Source organism: Lactuca virosa, chromosome 4 (genome assembly GCF_052849685.1).
Source record: "Lactuca virosa cultivar CGN04683 chromosome 4, Lactuca_virosa_CGN04683_v6, whole genome shotgun sequence".
In the NCBI taxonomy this organism is placed as follows: Eukaryota; Viridiplantae; Streptophyta; class Magnoliopsida; order Asterales; family Asteraceae; genus Lactuca; species Lactuca virosa.
The window spans coordinates 50,817,052-50,837,590 of record NC_136429.1 but is presented as its reverse complement, the minus strand read 5'-3'; the positions used below and the strand labels follow the sequence as shown (position 1 = coordinate 50,837,590).

At 37.6% G+C, this 20,539-nt stretch overlaps 1 pseudogene across 1 annotated transcript; it reads left to right on the top strand.

Annotated features, from left to right (window-relative positions):
• The first annotated feature begins 18,048 nt into the window (after positions 1 to 18,048).
• Positions 18,049 to 19,436, top strand: LOC145109739 (trans-resveratrol di-O-methyltransferase-like; annotated as a pseudogene). The gene is made up of 2 exons (XR_013709183.1): positions 18,049 to 18,838; positions 19,049 to 19,436. The product of XR_013709183.1 is annotated as a trans-resveratrol di-O-methyltransferase-like (transcript).
• The last annotated feature ends 1,103 nt before the right edge of the window (positions 19,437 to 20,539 follow it).

Below are 20,539 nucleotides of genomic sequence, written 5' to 3'. Positions count from 1 at the left end.
ACAGCTGGTAGCACGGGGAGAGTGCTAGCGATGGGCCAAGACGAGGCAATTGCAGATCCCACCGTTGTTTCGGGTACGTTCCTCCTCGACAACTCTTATGCATGCATTCTTTTCGATTCTGGTGCGGAGAGAAGTTTTATTAGTCATGCATTCAAACATCTCCTCAAACATAAACCTCAACCACTAACCGAAACATTTAATGTCGAGATGGCTAACGGTGAGAAAGAGAGCACTAATGATATATATGTAGGCTGTACCCTTACCTTAAACGATCATTCATTTCTTATCGACCTTATGCCAGTTTCTATAAAGAGCTTCGATGTCATCATCGGCATGGATTGGTTGAGCCCCAATCGTGTTGATATTCTTTGTTACGAGAAAGCCATTCGTCTCAATCTTCCCTCTGGCAAAGCTCTCATGATCTATGGCGATAAACTCAGTTCAAACCTCCGCATCATATCGTGCATCAAAGCCCAGAAACTCCTGTGAAAGGAGTGTCATGCATTCCTAGCCCATGTCATTAACAAGAAACAGGAAGTTAAAGACCTCGAGAGCATCCCCGAAGTCTGAATCTTTCCCGATGTTTTTCCCGAAGATCTTTCGGGAATTCCTCCCGAACGCCAAGTCGAGTTTCGCATCGACTTAATCCCCGGAGCTACCCCCGTGGCTAAATCCCCTTACCGCTTAGCGCCAGCAAAAATGCAGGAGCTATCTAGTCAGCTTAATGCGCTGCTCAGCAAAGGATTCATCAGACCGAGTTCGTCACCCTGAGGAGCCCCGATCTTGTTCGTGAAAAAGAAGGATGGATCCTTCCAGATGTGTATTGACTATCGTGAACTGAACAAACTCACAATTAAGAACCGTTACCCTCTTCCTCGAATCGACGACCTCTTCGATCAACTTCAAGGAGCCAGCTACTTCTCCAAGATAGACCTAAGATCAGGGTATCATCAACTGCGAGTTCATGAGAGTGATGTGCCTAAGACATCATTTGGAACTCGATATGGACACTACGAATTTGTAGTAATGCCCTTCGGTCTAACCAACGCACCGGCGGTATTCATGGACCTGATGAATCGAGTGTGTCGTTCCTTCCTAGACAAGTTCTTTATCGTGTTCATCGATGACATACTTGTCTATTCCAGGAGCGAGGAAGATCACAAACAGCACTTGAGAGTAGTGCTGGAAACTCTAAGGGCGGAGAAGCTGTACGCGAAATTCTCCAAATGCGAATTCTGGCTTCGAAAAGTAACCTTCCTAGGTCATGTGGTAAGCGAGGAGGGCATACACGTGGACCCTTCCAAAATCGAGGCGATAAAGAACTGGTCAGCACTGAAGACGCCCACAGAAATTCGTCAATTCTTGGGTCTCGCTGGCTACTATCGCAGATTTATCCAGAATTTCTCCAGAATTGTAAAACCCTTAACCACTCTGACTTAGAAAGGCGTACCCTTTTGTTGGAGTGAAAAGCAAGACACTGCGTTCCAAACATTGAAGCAGGCCCTGTGCAGCGCACCTATCCTGTCTCTGCCCGAAGAGACAGAGGACTTCGCTGTCTACTGTGATGCATCCAATCAAGGCCTAGGCTGTGTGCTCATGCAATGGGGAAAAGTTATTGTTTATGCCTCTAGACAGCTGAAAGCACACGAAGTCAACTTCACAACGCACGACCTGGAATTGGGAGCAGTGGTCTTCGCATTGAAGATATGGAGACATTATCTCTATGGAACCAAGTGCACTATCTTCACTGACCATAAAATCCTGCAGCATATCTTCGATCAGAAGGAGTTGAACATGAGACAGCGGCGATGGGTAGAGCTACTCAGCGATTACGAGTGTGAAATACGCTACCATCCCGGCAAGGCCAATGTGGTGGCAGATGCCCTCAGCCGGAAGGAATGCTCAGGTCGTAGAGTGAAGGCACTGACCATGACTATCCATTCCCATTTATCCGCGCAAATCAAAGAGGCTCAACTGGAAGCCTTAAAACCAGAGAACATGTCGGGTGAAGCCTTGAGAGGAATGGAAAAGAAACTAGAGATCAAAGAAGGCGGAGTCTATTATTTCATGGACCGGATCTGGACCCCAAAGTTCGGTGGTTATAGAGAGGTTGTCATGAATGAATATCACAGGACCAGATACTCCATTCATCCAGGTTCGGATAAGATGTACCTCGATCTCAAGAAGTTGTATTGGTGGCCAAACATGAAAGCGGAGATCGCTACCTTCGTGGGCAAGTGTCTGATTTGCGCCAAGGTGAAGGTCGAATATCAGAAGCCCTCAGGTCTACTCCACCAGCCAGAGATACCTGAGTGGAAGTGGGAGAGGATTACTATGGATTTTATCACCAAATTACCCAAATCTCCGAGTAGGTACGACGCCATTTGGGTAATTGTCGATCGACTGCTAAATCCGCCCACTTCCTACCAATCAAGGAGACTTTCAAAATGGAGAGACTCACATGGATTTACATTCAAGAAATAGTTCGACTGCACGGTGTGCCTGTGTCCATTATCTCCGACCGAGATAGCAGGTTCACTTCGAGATTTTGGCAATCCCTGCAAAAGGCTCTTGGAACTAAGCTGGATATGAGCACAGCTTACCATCCTCAGACAGATGGGCAAAGTGAGAGAACCATCCAGACTTTGGAGGACATGTTGCGAGCATGTGTTATCGATTTTGGTAAGTCGTGGGACATCCATTTACCCTTGGTCGAATTCTCCTACAACAACAGTTACCATACCAGCATCAAGGCTGCGCCTTTCGAAGCCCTCTATGGCCGCAAGTGCAGATCCCCTCTGTGCTGGGCTGAGGTGGGCGACACGCAGCTAGCCAAGGAGCAAGTCCCTGACAGCACTCTCACTGGTCCAGAAATCATCCGCGAAACCACAGAAAAGATCATACAAATCCAAGAACGACTGAAGGCCTCACGAGATAGGCAAAAGAGCTAAGCCGATAAACGACGAAAACCCTTGGAATTCCAGGTTGGAGACCGTGTTCTGCTGAAGGTCTCGCCCTGGAAAGGCATGATACGCTTCGGAAAGCGTGGAAAGCTGAATCCAAGATACATAGGACCATTCGAGATCCTTGCTAGGATTGGTCCCGTCGCATACAAACTCCGTTTACCTCAAGAGCTTAGTAACATTCATCCTGTCTTCCACGTCTCGAACCTTAAAAAGTGCTTATCCGACGAGACTCTTACTATTCCCCTCGATGAAATTGAAATCAACGAGAACCTCAACTTTGTGGAAGAGCTAATCGAAATCATGGACCGGGAGGTCAAACGAACAAAGCAAAGTCGCATCCCCATAGTGAAGGTTCGCTGGAATGCCAAGCGGGGACCTGAATTCACTTGGGAGCGTGAAGATCAGATGAAACAGAAATATCCGCATCTCTTCCCTAATTCATGCTTTGTATTCTATGTTCGAATTTCGGGACGAAATTCCCTCTAACGGGGGGGGGGGGGGATGATGTGACAACCCGAAACTTTTATCATGCACAATTAATCTTTATATCAATAATTAACTCAATTTTATCACCTTTTAATACCATTTTAGGGTTTGATCAAGCGTTCTAAGCCTCGTACAATCAAAGTTTGGGTCCTAGGGCGAGTAATACCAAGTCATAGTTCAACATTTGGGCCATACACCCTCTCGGGAGGAGTGTACGGCCGTACACATGGGTGTGCGGCCGCACACCCACCCCTCCAACTGTACACTCACCTCCATATGAAGGAGGAGACCCCTTCATTCACTCTTTTTCCCTTTTGGCTGCACACTACTTTCTCTCACTAGAATCTTCATCCAAGAACACTCTAAGGGCCTCAAAAACGTGATGTACTCCATCATTCAGCTTGTTATACTGGTAAGACACCTTAATCTAAGCCTAAAACTCTTCATGTTCTTCGTGTTCTTCATCACTTGAAGGTGTACGGCCGCACACCTTCATAAGGTGGCCGTACACACCTCAAAAACCCTCCAAAGTGAGAGTTTGATCCCCTATCTGCTAGTTGGACTTGGTATTGGCGTTGAAACACTAGAAAATCGACTTTTGGAGCATAAATGAAGAGTGTACGGCCACACACCCCTGTGTACGACCGCACACCCCTGTCTAAGTACGGTTATGACACTCGCAACCTAGATAACAGAATTTACTTTTGTAATAATGAAACAAGTGAACTAACCTCAAAGTAATAACCGATTTGATTACTAGAGGGTATTAGTAATACCCTTAGGATTTAGTTCACCACTTATATATTAGTTTTATTTATGTAATAAGGCTAATACACCTCATAGGGAACAAACAGGGTTTTTCAAGGAAACTACATCTAACGATACAAGTATGGTAGATACTTGTACACCTCAGACAAGAACAGATAACCAACTATCAACTTTTAAGGAAAATATAGGATTTTCCTGGGATAACTCAACCTTACATAAACAGGCTGTTTAACATATAACTAACGGATAATCAAACATCTTTCATAAGAAAATATAGGATTTTCTTGGGAAACACTTTTCAAAGGATCAAAGAAACATTTCTTTCACCAGAACTAAACGCTTATGAACTCACCAGCTTTATGCTGATATTTTAAAACTGCTTGTATTCTCAGGGCAACAATAGACAGGTACTTATGTCAGCTTTTGAAGAAGACGGAGCATTTTGGAGTCTAGTCTTTGTCTTTTGTTACTTTTGAATATACTGATATGTACAAATTACGTTTTCAAACAAATGTAAATATTTATATTGTAATGTAATGGTTGTGTTTACTTCGATTGATATGATACGATTGTTGTGATACTACGCATGACGTCACCCGCCCCCGGACGTTTCCGCCGTCCGTTCCGACGGTTCGGGGGTGTGACACTTACAAGTCAAATGGCGGGGAGTCAAGCTTCCATTCAACAACCAAGGAATACTCCAAAGGAGGAGGTGCCAATAACTAAAGGCCGTGCATTCCAGATTACCACAGAAGAGGCATGCGAGGACCCGAATGATGTGACGGGTACATTTCTTGTCAAATTTTAGACCTGCCCACTTCTTATTTGATTCTGGTGCCTCAAATTCTTTTGTGTCTCATGAATTTGCGCATTCTTTTCAAATTTATTGCTATGCACTTGTGCAACCATTTCACGTTGATACCATAGGAAGTGTATCATTACTTGCTGGTAAAGTCCATAGAGATTGTGTCATGGAAATTAACGGTTATAGTTTTCTTGTTAACCTGATTCCCATCTTCTTGCCCAACTTTGATAATATTCCCGGCATAGAATGGTTGTTAAAGAACACACTCAGGCGTGAAAAGTTTCTTTGTGAAAACTTATGAATGGTGACTTGGGAACTGCGAGACAATACTTGGGACGAGTATGAGTAGGTGTGAATAGTAGTAGAGGCCTATACTACTGGAAGCACAGGACTCACACTTGGATCAGGGAAAGTCACAAGGTTACCAAGAAGCTAGTAATCGATTTCGTTGTTGTTCGAGTATGTCATTACCTTCGTTTCGATGATGACTAAGAAGATGATTTTCGTTCAGACCTTAATGGTCGTAAAGAATCGAGTCCGACTAAAATAGATCTGCGAAGTGAGGTGATTGGTTTAGAGAACCATGTCTCGTGTAGTGACGAAATTTTAGTCAGAGAATTGAAGAATGAGATGTTCAGACGGAGAAAACAATTCAAACGGTAGAAGATATGCTTTGTGCATATGTCTTGGAGTTGGTGCACGTCAAGTGGAAACACCATCGAGGCCCAAATTTTTAATTAGGAAAATAAGAATGAGATAAGAGTGAAATATTCCCAGTCATTTTTATCGTTATGATTTCGGGGACGAAATCCTCAAAATGAGGAGGTATTTGTAACATACACGTTCAGTTATCGTGTTATGTAATTTTTAAAAGTGAATAATATTACGAAATATTATGTGAAATTTAGTGTTGAGTCCTAACGGATAGTTTTTACTAGGAAATAAAGTAAAACTATGTTTAGGATCACTCAGAAAGTATTGAAAGTCTTATGAGATTCCAATCAAAAGGCAATAGTGAAATTTAACGAAAATATAAAATTTTAAATAAGTAAAATTTTATTATTGAAAGTTGTAGATAATCTCATTAGAAACATGTACGCGAAAACCTCATCAAAATCCGAGTTATAACGAAGAAGTTATGACCAATCGAAGATCCGCGACAAAACCGGCACGACGCCGAATGACGTAAAAAGTGAGTTTTTGATAAGCTACTTTTTAGCCTTAGTTATATAAATGAAAGTCGTAGTACTCGTTAAACCAAGAAGTTCGATAAAAAGAACGCCAAAATCTGACTTCGTACGAGGAAGTTATGATTTTTCTATGTTTCAGCTTAACAGTAGACAGCTAAAAACTCGAATTTTAGATCGAGTGATTTTTAAACGAAACAACCTAAACGATAATTGAAGATCTCGTCAAGAGTAGTACAACGGTAAAAAGTCTGACGAAAACGGATGTCGGATGAAGAAGTTATGAATTTTTAACGGATTTACCAGTCCCGGTCTGTTAAAAATAAAAATATTAAAAATAAATTCAAAATTAGCTGACGAAGTCTAAACGAAAGTTGTAGAATATATTCCCGCCTACGCGTGCATATAAAGAACGTCAAAAATGGAGCCCGTATGCGAAAGTTATGCATTTTAGAAGATTTAGGCTCATTTTCCGAGGAATCTCGCATGGATAAGCCTTATCCAGAACCGGCCACGTCACCCTCTATCCGAGTAGGCCGCGTGTCCGAACCACCTTAGTCACCTGATGCGATGTGCGTCTGAACGTCCGACGCGTGTTGTCTTCTGAGTGGACCGAAGCCGAAGCCTATCCCCGTCCGACGCGCCTCGCCCCGTGTCGCGTCCGAGTCTCGCATGCGCGCCAGCTCCTCTCGCTTTGTGGCCTTCGCTCCAGCAGCCGCGTGTCCCCTTCTCAGCCGAACCCTCGCATTCTCGCCCTATAAATACAAGTCTTGCGAGCCTTCTTGGGTAATTTGGAGAAATTGCCATTTTACACCCCTTTTTCAATATTTTCACTATTTTGACATCCCCCGAAGCCCCGGTATCAATTTTAGCATCCGAAACACGTCCCGAAGTTCCCGAGAAGCCCGAAAAATTTATCTTTTCGGTTTTGAAGCTCTACCTTCGCAGAGCCTGGTTTTCAATAAATCTTCCGGTTTTCAACGAAGAAAGTTATATTTAAAGCCAAAGTGCTGCCCAAATTAATATTTTAGCCCCCGGTTATTTCACGGTGAGTTTAATATATAGGAACAATTGTATGTTATGTGTTATATGTGCTATGTGCTTTTCAGTGTTATTATTCCGGGTTATTTTCCTGTGTTATTTTTATTTCCGCTATTTATGATAGCAAAGCTATACCTTTGACCATGTGATCAATGAAAGGACTTAGATTCACGGTGGTACTGGTACGTAGCCTCTGGCCATGTAGAGCATGTCTCCGTAAGAGAATGACTTCTATTTTATGGCATTGGCAGATGGTTAGACAGGGCTATAAGCCTGAAATCTACCGAAATGTTTAAATCTGAAAGTGTATTTCTTCTGTGCCATTTGGGCCGAAGCTTTGTTGATCGTATATCTTTGTATCAAATCATTGATTGATGTGGAAAGTTTGTCACATGATTCGCATATGCCTTTGTTGTTCCTTGTTCCTCTTTGCTTCTGCCATATTGAAGTATATATATGGCATAACTTTATATTGTATCTATTATTGAACTCACTAAGCATCACCGCTTACCCCTCTCAGTGTTTAACAAATTGCAGGAGATAAGTAACCAGTATGGTTATATACTGTCGGAAGATGTAGAATAGTTTTTACTATTACTTTTGTACTTCGGTTTACATATGTATAAAATTACAATATCCTGGGTAGTTATGTAATATACTAAAACTTAGTCGGTTTGTATCCAGTCTTTTGTAATCACATTATCAATGTAAAATATTTTATAAATATGCATGTAACATATTTTGGAGTAACAATTGTCTTTAGTACGAAAGTTAGGGTCTTTCATGTATCCATGTTTATTCAAGACCGCTCGTATAGTGAAGGACTTGGGAAACGACACTTATTTGGTGCCAGTGGATGACGCAGTTGAGGTGCCAGGGGGACGTCAGAATGTGAGGTTGATGGTGGAGGATCGGGATCCCAGAAATGCACACATGGGTGACGGATTGTCTCTCGATCCATATCATTTGATGGCCCGGCAATATGATGATGACATTGGTCGATGTTTCAACTTCTTAGGTTATTCTATGAAGGCCATTATGCATCACATGTCGATAGTTCTTTGGATTTATTTTTATGCTTTATTTGTGTTTGAAACTATGTTTATTTTTATTTGGTGTGTTGGTATTTGAGTAATCTAGGATAATTGTAGTATTTATTTTATGTTTGATTTTCCTTTTATTACGTGTTTTATTTTTGTTTCTCAGAAGTCATGTTGGCATCAGGTTCAGCGGGTTGATATGAGAGTGTGATTTTGTTTCCAGAGAAACGTGACAAGAGCCTAAGTGAGGGGTACGACTTGCAAGTTAAGAAGAGTTTTGAGCGAGTTTTCGAGTTCGATCGCCATAATATCTGAAGAAATTGATATAAAATCAGAATACAAGGGTGTGCCATCCCATCATTACTTTTTTATCTCAACCAGAATCGCAGAGGACAGAATACAAAATTTTTCTGAAGTTCCAACAGCCACAATGTGGCATCACTAGGCCACGGCTTGGTCATGAACATTTTGTTATCCAGTTTATGACATTATTCAAAGACCACAACATGACTACGCATTGCCGCACTGTGGGAGTCTCAAATGCAAGTTATGATAGTTCGTTTTACCACTATTTGGAGTCCGTTTTCTTGGTGCATTAAAAAATTAATCATGTCGAAGTCTAGAAGTACTGTTTTCCAGCGATTACAAGAGATGTCAACCACACAACATTCGATTACGACATCACCACTTCTATCCCAGGGAGTCTGTTCCGTTTTCTCCCTCTTTACTTTTATGTTCTTTAATTAAGCATGCATTGGGGACATTGCATGAATTATGTGTGGGGTAGGGGGTCGAATATAGGAATACAAGCATATTGATTTTGAAAAAAAAAATGAGTTGGATTAAAAAAATAGAGTATAAAGACTTAAAATAATGGTCTAATTTTGAAATATATTTAAAAAAATCGTTATATTATTGTGTTGGGACCTAGGTTGCTGGTGCTGTGTGGGACAATATGATGCGAGCTTCGATGATTAATTGAGCCTATATATGTTTTAGTGTATTTGTGGCTTCTCTATCCTAGTGAACTCATGCCACAAAAACATAACTTTGTGCAGTTTGAGGGACATAATAAGTTTTTCTTTGTGAATACCTAGACCTAATAAAAAGCCTATTGGTGACTAATTTATCTCCAGGGTCCTTTCTGTCAAAACAAAGCGAGTCAATTTTCCAAGTTTATCTGTTTACTTTTACGCATTGTTGAGTCTAGTTATTATATGAAAAATAAGTAACAACTCAGGAGTGGAGTCAATCTATGACCTTTAGAACTTGGCCAGTAAACCCCTCGGGATATTTTATATCTATCCACCTGCAGTACATTAACGCGGATTGGACCGGGAAGAATGCCGCTACATGGGTTTCATCGAAAGTCATGGGCTCCATTAGTGGCCTAAGGGATTCCGAGTACTCCAATAATCTTTTAGAAAGTCAGGAGCTATAGTAAATTAGCAATAAAGTTAAAGTTAAAAAGTTATTTGTTTGCATTATATGTGAAATTTGAAAGTTCATTTGAGAAAAGATAAAAAAAATAGAAAAATATAAAAAAGTAAAAGAGAGAGAGAGAGAGAGAGAGAGAGAGAGAAAAGAAAAGAGCTCCACAAAAAAGATAAAGTTGCAATAAAAGGGTAGTTATATTTTTAGAACAATTATATTATATAGTATTTTTCTTTTTAAAGTGGAGTCACTTGAAATTTGATAATAAATTTTGAGACGAAAAGGGGTAAATAAAAAGGTAAAGGTGGTAAGAATGCCAAAAACGAATGTTGTTCAAAATGAGTAGGAAGTGTTTATGGGAATTGTAAGTATTTAAAATTGGGGAAGTATTTAGGAATCATTAGACACAAATACATGCATAGCGGTCTCGATGTAATGAATGAGCTCAAAATGGATCGTCTTGTGGGATGTTGTTAGCTAGGATTTTGATGTGATGGTATGATGATAATAAAAATCAGTTTTGCTTAGGGGAAAACAAAAGCCAAGTGTGGGGTCTTTTGATATGTGCATATTTATTCATATATTTTGTGTTTTATGTTAATATTTTTAGCTATAATTGTGCTTATTTTAGGACAAAAGGTGCTTAATATGTTTAAAATCTGTTTTGTAGCAACGATGACATGCTCGAAATTAAAAGGAAGCAAAATGTGGAGCTGGAACCGGGAAAATTGGACCAAGTCAACCAAAGTCAAAGAACTCAAGAATTCTGAAGCCCACGACGTGGAGATCATTAGCCACACCATGGTAAAGATAATATTCGCGATCAAAGAAGCTGACTTGGGGAATACGCATGATTAAAGATCGCCATGTCGTGAGCCTATTTGGCACGTCTTGGGAGCTAGTTTTTGGAAACTATAAATACTTCGGTTCTGCCTTTAACCCTACCTTATGCTTCAAGTTATTCTCAACTTTTGAAGACCAATGCGTGCTAGAAGAATGAGAGAGATCTGATTTCTCTTGAAGTTTAGTTTTGAAGAGATTACAAGGCAACATAACTTCTAAACCTTTGTTTACTTTGTTTTTCATTATGCTTCCAAGGTGAACTTCGATTTTGATTGTTTGTTTCCAGTAGTTATGGGGTAAAAACCCTAACTTCTATTTAGAGTAGAGGATCATTATGACTATGTGTTGGGTGATTGGATCTTGGATTATTGCTAGTTGCTTATTTGTTATGATAGCTTGTTAACGACCCTTTTGTGTTAATGATAACTATTTTTTCTGTTTATTGCTTATTTTTATTGAAGTTAGATGATCATTTTGTTTTGGTAAGCTTGAATCATATGAATTTGTGACTATCAAAGTTATAATACTAGTGTTTTGATCATAAACCCAGAGTTAAATAGAAAAGTGGGTAAATTAATGTGAAAGCTAATATAGGATGATCATTCATGTATTGAATTGATGTTATTATCCATTAATATCAATCATTAGTTTAAGTCTAGCATAATTCAAACTTAATACTAGTATACTTGTTTGTTTGTCCACATAATCAATGAATAGATGAACTTGTTTTACTAAAGGATTAGTCTTTTGATCATAAATTCTTATCACCGTAGGAATCGGTAAACAACAACAACTTAATACATTGCAGTTTCCAAGAAATCAACCACATGAGTAAAGTGAATCATATCTAAACAGAAGTCTCTTTAAAATCTTGGTTTAAAACTTAATTTAGATTGCTTTTTGTTAGTTAACTTGTTTTTGGTGATAATTGCTTTTAACTAATCTGGACTTGCAAAACTAGAAAAAACCCCGTTATTACTTGCTTTTAAATTAGTTAAGTTATACTAGAGAATTAACTATTAATCATTCCCGTTACCTTTGTGTTCAACACCCTATTTCTTACTATAATGTTCGATTAGGTACATTGCCTAACGCATTTAGCTAGCTTAGATCGTTTGGTTTATAAATTAAAAACTAGTATATAAATTACATATCATTAAGTTACATGCTGCAATGGTTAAATAATATTAGAGTGATTGATTTGGCCCTATTGCACAACTCCTGTCTGAGTCCAACCGTTGTAGTGTCGAGTCTTTTAGTTGAAGGATTATTTAATCTTTGTTGCATGTATTGTATTCATGAAGTAGTTATCTGACATTAATTAGGGTCTTTCAGCAGTTGATGGCAGGGTGAGGTGGGATCCCAAGAGAGCCTATTGAGTGCTTTAGTGTGATTGATGTACTACTTAGTCGGTATTAGAAGTATCAGTATGCGTAGGTGACTTAGAGGATTTGAGATGATTCTTGAGTAAAGTATGGATAGGTGTGGAAGGTAGTATTGGTCCCGTACTACTGGAAGCACATGATCCATTCTCAAATCAAGGGAGGTCGTGGAGACTCTAAGGAGCTGGATGAGGATAGATAGCATGGTGTAGCACCATGATTTGTTGCAGTGTTTCCATATATGTCAATCTTTCGGTTATGAATGTTCAGGATGAAGATGAGCCTGATATTTATTTGGGCCTTAGAGGCCATGTCAGTTTGGATCTGAAGGGTACAGATCCGTACGAGTTAGTTGGTCTTAATGAGTCGGAGACATTGTTCGAAGTAGTACCAGTTTGAGTCGCGAGACTCTTAGGGAAAGTGGATGTGATGGTCGACTTGCAGCCGAAGGATGGGTGGTCGGCCGATAGATTAGGACATTGTTCTCTAAGACGGTGTTGTGTTCCTCCCATCTCCTGTGTTTGAGGGAGGGGGAAGGTAAATAAATCGGATGTGTGTTAGTCGATATATGTATGAAAGGGAAGGTGTTCTCCGCATCTATTTCTGCCACATAGGGATACCGTTCGATTCGTGGTAAATCGCTTTCATATTTCAGGGGATTTTTTGAGACTCGATTGTTCTTTTGGTTCAGTGGCCTAGGTGAAGACCATATCGCAAATCAGATACGTGTCATAGTTTTGAGAAGACCGGGGTATCCAATGAGGATTGAGATGTCCTAATTCGGAACATTGAATGCTATGGATATGTTGTGTTTCTTGGAACTATTGATTGAGCATCTATGAAGGATTCTCGAAGCTCGAGAGGAGGATATGATGGTGGATAGTTCTTCTAATTTAGGTTTTGGTTGCACGAAGCTTTATTTGTAAGGTGCCAAGTCAATCTAATGATATTTTGATCAAATTCGTTACGATCGAGGCGACAATGCTGGGAAGAGTTTCCGAGATCTTCATATTCCATTTTGCATACCGAGAGCCATGTTTAAAGGGTATTTGGATGAACATGTTTTAGGCATCGACGTGGAAGGCGTCAACCAATGAGGGAGTAAACCCTGAATGGGGTAGGACAGAGTGTTCTGCTTGAAGGATCAGCAAATAGGTTGATTTTGATGGTTCTAGCACAATAGGTTGGGGGAATTTGCAGTGTAAGTTTGTTGGATTTATGGTATTTGAGATTATTGAGATCTTTTCTGTTGATGAGAATTAAGGTATTGATCAGAACATGGGTGTAGGGTGAGTTGCTATCAGATTCATGCTTTCAGGGTTGTGCACGTGGTCCTTGCATCAAAAGCTTCTAGACAAATATCTTGTTGTAGGCGATTGTCCCTTCTAGGACAATGAAATAGAGTAAATAGGAGCGTCTGTCGCTCTGGGTGAATGTCAATTGAAGGGTTGGTTAGCTCGTTGAATCGATTGCTACCATTAGTAAGGGTAGAGCTATTTTTGATTTATCAACCTACTTCAGGGTGTGGTGGATGCACTTCCGCATGGGTTTTGTTTAGTGGTTGAGATTGTTCGATAATTGTTGAGTTGTATCCCTTGACGGTGCTGTGGGTGCATCGATCATTCTTTAAGTGTGGGGCAATGGATATTTTGGACCCCTGGTTAGGGTGTCGGCGCAACGTTGACCAGTTTTCTAGAAGGGCCTCAAATCTATGTGGAGTCCAATGTTAGCGGGTCGCGCCAATCGGGTTATAAAGGAGTTAATATGATCTCGGTTCTGGTAGCATTCAGGTTAATTATGAAGTTTTCCTTCAAATAGGAAGTTTGGTTCAATAAGTTGAGAAATTTTAGGATTTGTTCGATTATTTAAGATTGGTATATTACTCTAAGAAGGTTTTATGGTTTGAATGTTTATTGATATGGATTGTGATCAAAAGTTAGAAATCTTAGGGTTTGGATACATTGGATTGTGGGCATATAGTGGAATTCTTGAAAGTCGTTGGGGGAGTGGCTGATTTCAAGTGTGGGAGTACCGCTTGGGAGTAACGAAAATATTTTCAAGTACGGATCGAGTTGGAGTTTCGTAACTATGGTCAAGAGGATAGCTGGTTTTTGGTTTGGTACGAGCCAAGGATTACGCAAGGAATAGTGTCTATTGGTTTGTTTTAGTAAGGGAATAAAAGATTAAGGATTCACGTTATCTCGTTCGGGGACGTGAAGCAAAGGTAGGGGCGTATTTTGGATCCATGGCTAGGTTCAAGTTGAGGGTTATGTTAGGACCTATGCTATCAATAGCGCAGTATAGTGGTGCAATAGCAGCGCTATAGTGTTTATCGGAGGTACAAGACCGCTATTTTAAAACAACGTTTACGAATAGTGTTGGCGCTATTAGCAGTTCTATTGAGCAATATTTACCGTGATACACATCACCGCTATAGAGGCGCTACAACTAATTTTTCAATTTCGTTCACATTTTTTCCATTTGGCTAATCCACATGACCAAATATGTTTTGTTTCCTTTATTCATTTCCTTTCTACACACACACATACTACGACATACAATGCTTTACAGTTCACACTTATAAACTCGTGACTGTCAAATGCTTCAATCACTCACTGTGAATCTATGTTAAATGTTAAATGTGATGTTTCCTTTAATCATTTAATGTTAAAGGTTTCTCTTTCAATGCTTCACACTTATTAACTTGTTAATTTGTGATTTATAAAGCAATCAACACAATTTATGAATTTATGAAGTGCAGAAGCGATCAATCACTCACTGTGAATATGTGATTTAGCCTTTAGGAGCATAAAGTAGTGAATTTATGAAGTTATGATTTTAAATTCTTAATTTGTGTTCATATATCATATATTTTTGTTTCATATATAACATTAATACTCTAATATATAAATTCTATATAAATATATAATATAAAATTATAAATTATACGTAATATTAAAAAACCGCTATATCACTGATATACCACCGCGATAACCGCGATTTCAAATAGTGGTCTGTAACCGCTATTGAAATTTTAACCGCGATAACTACATAGGTTAGGACCTCACTACCTGCTCTTGTCTGATGAAGGCTTCGGGGTTCGAAGCATGACCCTAAGACCTGATAGGGTCCAACATGCTAGGGGTTCAACTCATATTGATCTTTGGTTAGGTATTCTTGTGGGTAGTTGGCAAAACCATGGGCTAAGCCCATGGTAGTTGTGGAAGGGTTGTAAGACTGTGACATAACCGTAACATTGACTAGGTTGGTAGACGGTTGTGGAAGTACGGTAAGTCTACGACTTGGCTTGTAGCATTCTATAGGGTGAGTTACGTCGTACCAGGAATGGTTGTAAGACTGTGGAAGGGTTGCGTATTGTACTATGGTATGACTCTTATTAAGTGTTAAGTGGGACGTTGACTGGATTCCGTCGGTGGGATGATGGTCGTATGTCTATAGGCCCACCGGGTCCTGATCAGGAGTCGTCATGCATGTGATTGGGTGAGGGCAGGAATGGTAAGGAACTGTGAGTATCTCATTCCAAAAAATATAAAATGTATGAATATATTAGATTATATTAAATTTTGGTGTTTGAATTTTTTTTGGTTTTTATTATTCTAGTTTTGTTAATTTATTGTTTTTTTTTATTTTGGTTCAAGTAAAAAAAAAGTTATATTTCTATTTGTAATTTTCGCCCGACTTTTTTCTTTATATTTTTGTTATTTAGTGTCTATTATATTTATGGTACGACAAATTAAAATTTAAAAAATCAAACAGTTTGTTTATTGAGAATTATTGTTTCAATGTGTGGTAATTGCGAGTTATAATTATTAAAATGGGAAAACTAGCTAAAACATTTTCTAATGCAACTTGAAAATTAAATCATATTTCTATATATGATATTAATAGTTCAAATTCAAGATAATATCTTTCAATTTAATAACAGTAAAAAAATAGAAAACCATAAATAAATTAAATTAAAAAAAAATAGAAAATCAAAGGTCAAAAAAGTAAAAAAAAAAAGTTATCAAATTGTTGAAAAATAAAATAAAAAAACGAAAAAATAGTGTGTATATATATATATATATATATATATATATATATATATATATATATATATATATATATATATATAAGATTTCAAATTTTCAAAATTGATACTTAAGGTATACACATTTTTCAGATTTGGTCCAAAGTATTTTGGTGATTTAGAAAAAAAAAACTAACTAATCAAATAGAGTCCGACTTTTATTGGTTCTTTGTTTCTTGTTCTAATTTGACCGGATATGAAGTTGAACTATTGAAGAGTATAACTAAAATAATAATAGAGTCCGACTTTTATTATTTCTTTTATTCTTTATTTTAGTCTATTATCAAATTGAAAAATACTATATTGAATTTCAACTATTGATATCATATATAGAAAATAAGATTTAATTTTCACGTTACATTTTAAATTTTTTAGCTAGTTTTTTCATTTTAACCTAATTATTATTTTAAATAAATAAAAAGAACAACTTCGGTTATTTGGTGGAGTATCTAAGCAAAAAAATAATAACGGTAACAACATAAAATTAATAAACATTATTGATTCAATTCACAAATAAGAAAAATTAAATAAAAAACAGTTCCTACATGGTTTATAGAATTTAAAATAAAATTAACTAGTCAAAAGTTCAAATTAACCCCGGAAAGATCATTCATCCAAATTTCGAAACAATAGGGACCAGTGACGTGATGTTTTTCATAGAAATCTTTACAGTGTAATTTTTTGAAAATATTAGGGACCAATTATTAAATTTTGTCTTTTTTATATGTATTAATGGAAAATATTGTAATTTTGGTGATTATCCCTTATATGTGCTAAAGTAGCTGGCCCTCTTAGTAATTGGGAATATGACTTATTAAGGTAATTAACTTTTCGGTTTGTTCACATCTCTGTAACTATCTTTTTTTTGTACACATCTAGGTAACAAACTTGTTGGAAGTGTTCACATATGACCATTATGACATGTTGTAGCAGATTACATCGTAGATGTGAACACTTTTAACAAGTTCGTTACCTAGATGTGTACAAAAAAAAATAGTTACCCAAATATGAACAAAACGAAAAGTAAGAGTAAATTACACGAATGGTCCCTGTGGTTTGGGGGAATTTGTGTTTTTGGTCCCTAACTTATTTTTTTAACTCGGATTGTCCCTACTGTTTATTTTTGTTGCGCGTTTGGTCTCTGTCTTACCTAAAAAGACTATTGTGCCCTTATTAATTTATTTTTTAATTACCTTAATAAGTTAATGAAAAGTTAATTTGAATCGGAACTCTTTATTGTAGACTTTGTTTGGTTTTAGCTTACTAATGTTCATTTATCTACTATAATAAATAAAGATTTTTTTTGTTAAATGTCATTCTTTCATTAACTTGGACACATATCATTTTCTAATATTTTTAATAAATGTTTTTCCATGTATCATTTTCTCATTTTTTATCTTTTCTTAATTAACACATCATATTTACACCTCAATTAATAATTGTCTTAATTCAAAATAGTCAATAAATTACAATATTACTACTCATATATTGTATTTAATATGTTTCTTTTTAAATTTAAATTTTAAATTTTTGAATTTTAAATCTAAAATTTCAATTTTAAATAATTTTTTGTTTAACCTTCATATTTAATTTTTTGTTTTATCCAACCCATACGGGTCTCACAACTAGTAATTTAATATATCACTATCGTGAAAATACGAAAAATACAACTTTAGTATAGGTATGTTTATTTACTTTGGCAGATTTGTAGGGTCGAGAGTCCTCCTCACATGTTTAAATTTTAATGCCTGAAATTGGAAAGATATAAGAATCTTGTAAATATTAGTGGTAGTTTAGACTTGATGTTTCACCTTTTCTATTTCAGATTTTTTTTTTCTACATGATAACATTAAAAAAGGTTTTAGATAAAAAGAGCACACACACATATACAGTCACGTGAATATTCAGTCCTTTCCCAGCACAACTTTTTCTCTCTATATAAAGACGAAGGTCTATAAGTGTACACCATGCCAAATTATTTATCACATTTAGTTTATAATAAAAGAGATGTCATTGCAAAATGGGGAGCAATCCAAAGAAATGCTAAATTCTGAAGCTCACATATGGAACCACGTTTTTAGCTTTGTGAATTCCATGTCACTCAAATGCGCAATTGAACTCCAAATACCTGATATCATTGATGGTCATGGTGCACCAATGTTGCTATCCGAGTTAGTCGAAGCCCTCCCCATCAACAAAGAGAGAACCACTTTTGTCTATCGACTTATGTGCATCCTTGTCCACTCTGGTTTTTTCGTGAAACAAAGTCTATCCACAACTACAGGCAATGATGAAGAGGAGGAAACAGAAGGCTATTTGCTAACTCCTGCTTCTCGACTCATTCTCAAGGAAGAACCATTTAGCATTAGGCCCCTTTTGCTGTTCATGTTAGATCCAATACTGATGGATCCATGGCAAAACATGAGTAAATGGTTCCAGAACAAAGACATAACCCCCTTTCACACAACCCACGGGAAGTCGATGTGGGATTTAGCAAGCCAGGAGCCGAAAGTTAACCAATTCATCAATGAAACAATGGCTAGTGATGCAAAGCTTGTAGGAAATTTCATTACTAAACATTGTGCAGATGCTTTTTAAGGGTTGAATTCAGTTGTTGATGTTGGGGGTGGTACTGGAACCATTGCTAAAGCCATTGCCAAAGCTTTTCCAAATATCAGTTGCATTAGTTTTGATCTTCCGCACGTTGTCAATGGTTTGGAGGGAAGTAAGAATATGAGTTACGTTTGTGGGGACATGTTTGAAGCAATTCCTAAAGCTGATGCGGTTTTCTTGAAGGTATCTTTTATTTTCGTTCTTTTAAAGCAAGTCATTTTCTTTTGCACATTTAATGTCAATCTATCTGACTCATAACTATTCTGTATTCTAAAATCTAACATTGGGTGTTTGATTGAAATATATTACAATATTTATGTCAGAAGTTATACTGATTAAAGTTTTATCTTGAAGCATCTTGATGATATTATGTTTATCTATGATGAAAAATAGTGGATACTACATGATTGGAATGATGAAGAATGCATAAAGATATTGAAACGATGCAAAGAGGCCATACCGAGCAAGGAATATGGAGGAAAAGTGATCATTGTAGATATGGTGTTGAAAAACGAAGAAGCAGGTGAGAAATCGTTAGAGACTCAGCTTTTCTTCGATATGCTTATGATGGTCAATGCGACAGGAAGGGAGAGGAGTGAAAAAGATTGGTCAAAGCTCTTCTTTGATGCTTGTTTTAGCCATTATAAAATAACTCCGATTTTGGGATTAAGGTCTATCATAGAAGTGTATCCCTAGTTAAGTTGCATTAATTTCTACACCACATAATTGCCGACCAATTTACTAAAGGATGAGCTTGCTTGTATGTTTTCACAGTTGTTCTTTTTCATCAATATCATTTTCATTCATCCTATCAGTATAGGAGCTGCTCCGTACACAATTTTTTTTTCCATACATAACAATTGATGTTTTAAAATGTTTTAAAATGTTGTATTGTACAACTATATAATGCATAAATTGTTGTGTATAGCAAAAAACGGTTGTGTACGAATCACTTATTAAATATATTCTTATAATATTGTTGCTTGATCGGTGTTTTTCATGAATTCATTCACTTTTTAAAATTTAAACTAAAATAAGTATAAAAAATATGGCTGTTTAGTCCAACTGTGAGGCAAAGTTTTTCCTCTGTGGCACCAAGTTTAACATTTGTTTTAGTTTTAATTAAAATTCCTTTTAATGTATTCCCGTTTTGTAGGTAAATCATGTGAAAACAATGATTTTTGTTATCGACATGTTGTTTTGTTATTGATTATTAGTAGTGTAACATACATAAGGGCAAAACCCCAACACGACAGCACATAATCGTAACTTATGCATCGGAGCATAATATCATGCCTATCACATATTACGGTTGATCCTAATTCCCCCCCCCCCCCCCCCCCCCCCCCACCCTTTTTTATCATATCACAGAGATTCCAGCTTTCTCCCGAACTGACCCCATTATCACATATTCTCTGTTCTCTATTCTTTGAACCTGGTTTCATCATTGGCTCCATCCGAGAGCCGCTCCTAATAGTCACGGTGGTCCAAAGATAGAGAGAATGTTAGAGAAAAATAGAGAAGTAACAATCGCAGCCCCATATAACCAATGGGGACTCTAGGCACAATCCCGCTACCAACAATCCCATGTCTCCTGTCAATATTAACGACCATGTCCGCTGTAACGACCTGAAAATTCGAGTATTTAGCTACATGGGATGTAGACCCAGTTTTGACGTGATGATTGAAATAGATTGTTATTATTAAGAAAGGCATCCTACTTTAGTTGAACATGGTGTGCAAAGGGAACACACACGACATGTTCCAAAGTTCGTTGCCTTTGGAGTAAGAGAGGAAAACGAGGCGTCAGGGTTAAGGGCGCGACGCGCAAAGTCAAGGTCAATGAAAGTCAAACGAAGAATGTGATGCGTGTCTTTATTAAGC